The sequence below is a fragment of the Portunus trituberculatus genome, chromosome 9 (assembly GCF_017591435.1).
Source record: "Portunus trituberculatus isolate SZX2019 chromosome 9, ASM1759143v1, whole genome shotgun sequence".
Lineage (NCBI taxonomy): Eukaryota > Metazoa > Arthropoda > Malacostraca > Decapoda > Portunidae > Portunus > Portunus trituberculatus.
The window spans coordinates 4205001-4207500 of NC_059263.1; the positions used below are offsets into that span (position 1 = coordinate 4205001).

Consider the following 2500-nt stretch of genomic DNA (forward strand, 5'->3'; position numbering starts at 1 on the left):
GCAGGTTTATAAGAGCGCTCCGCCTATTGACAGTGTAGAAATCTTGTTAATCCGCCAATAGAGTCGTGACAACACGCATAAAAAAAAAAAAACAGTGTAGAAATGTTGTTAATCTGCCACTAGAGTAATAAGAACACACTTCAGAAAACCCGTCACTGCACAAGTAAATGTAAATTAAGAAAAAAGACAAAAAAATAACCTTAAATAATTTCTGGAAAACTAGAGAAGAGAAAAAAAAACGAAAGAAAGAGACGAAGAAAACTTAAATGAAAGAAAAAATTACCCTAGCCAAGAAACGTATAAGGACGTACAGTTGTAAAGCTTGTACTCCCGACCATCAACTGAACTGAAATGAACTGAAGTAAAGCCTTTAGAAAGTAGTGAAGCCGTGGTGAAGAGTTATATAGTAAGCCCCAGAGCACGGTGAGGCAATCTTGGGACGCCGTGGTGAACAGACAGATCAATAAACAAGTAATCTGGAAAAGTAGTAAGCATTTCTTAAGGCAACTTGATGTACTGTATGTACCTCGGGGGTGATAACACGCTGGAAAAAAATAAATAAATAAATAAACACCGGTGATTATTAAGGAAAGGTGTAAGAATGAGAAAAAATAAGGCGTAAGTTAGTGGTGGTGAATTGGTGATGTGGTGATGTGGTGGTGGTGGTGGTGGTGGTGGTGGTGAAGTATTGATGTGGCGGTGATAAGGTGGTGGTGGTGGTAGTGGTGTTGTAATCTTTTTGTTGTTGCCGTTGTTATAGTAAATTAAGCAAGAAATGACTGAGAAAAAGAAGAGGAAGAACATTGATATTCAGAGAAGATAAGAAAAAGAAATGAGAAAACAAGAAAGGAGGAGGAATACAAAGGAATACAAAGGAATACAAAGAATACAAAGGAATACAAAGGAAAGAATAGACACCAACAGCTCTACTGGGCCTAACGAAGCTGTTTACAAGTTAGAAGCTGAAGGACACCAGAGTTCAAGGAAGAAAAACAAGAGAGCATAGGAAGAAAGGAAGTCAAACATGTGATTGGAGGAGGAGGAGGAGGAGGAGGAGGAGGAGGAGGAGGAGGTGGTGGTGGTGATGTGAGGGTTGTTACATTATTCACCCACACCACACAGCAACAGGACAGTCACCCCTCCCCCCCCACATACACCTTCCCTCCATTACCTGCCACAAATGTCACGCAAGAGCACAGGTGGGCTGGCTAATTAGCAGGTAAAGGTGCCAACTCACGTACACTGTCACGTACACTGTCACGTATATACATAGCCACGTACACACACAGTTATGTACGCATAGTCACGTGTGGAGGTTGTCATGTATACACAGTCACGTACACAGTCACGTACACATATTCACGTACATACACTCAAGTACACACAGTCACGTGCACATATTCACGTACACACTGTCACGTACACAAACAGTCACGTACACACAATCACGTACACAGTCATGTACACTAAGTCACGTACACACAATCACGTACACACAGTCACGTTCACATTCACGTACACACAATCACATACACAATCAAGTACACAGTCATATATACACAGTCATGTACACACAATCACGTACACACAGTCATGTACACACAATCACGTACACAATCACGTACACAGTCACATATACAGTTACGTACACACAATCACGTACACAAACTCACGTACACACATTCACGTACACACAGTCATGTACACACAATCACGTACACACAGTCACGTACACACAATCACGTATACAATCACGTACACAGTCACATATACACAGTCACGTACACACAATCACGTACACACATTCACGTACACACAATCACGTACACACAGTCACGTGCACACAGTCACATACACACATTCACGTACACACAGTCACGTACACACAGTCACATACACACATTCACGTACACACAGTCACGTACACACAATCATGTACACAGTCACATATACACAGTCACGTACACACATTCACGTACACACATTCACGTACACACAATCGCGTACACACAGTCACGTACACACAGTCACATACACACATTCACGTACACACAGTCACGTACACACAATCACGTACACAGTCACATATACACAGTCACGTACACACATTCACGTACACACAATCAAGTACACACAGTCACGTACACACATTCACGTACACACATTCACTTACACAGTCACGTACACACAGTCACGTACACACAATCACGTACACAGTCACATATACACAGTCACGTACACACATTCACGTACACACATTCACTAACACATTCACTAACACAGTCACGTACACACATTCACTAACACAGTCACGTACACACATTCACGTACACACAGTCACGTACACACATTCACGTACACACAGTGACGTACACACAATCACGTACACACATTCACGTACACACATTCACTAACACAATCACGTACACACAGTCACGTACACACATTCACTTACACAATCACGTACACACAGTCACGTATACAGTCACATATACAGTCA

General features: G+C 42.0%; 1 protein-coding gene across 3 annotated transcripts in view; it reads right to left on the minus strand.

The window, feature by feature from the left end:
* The window catches only part of LOC123501259 (adenylate cyclase type 2-like), a 131386-nt gene that overhangs the window by 54310 nt on the left and 74576 nt on the right, over positions 1 to 2500 (minus strand). The gene's annotated exons all lie outside the window — the stretch shown is intronic.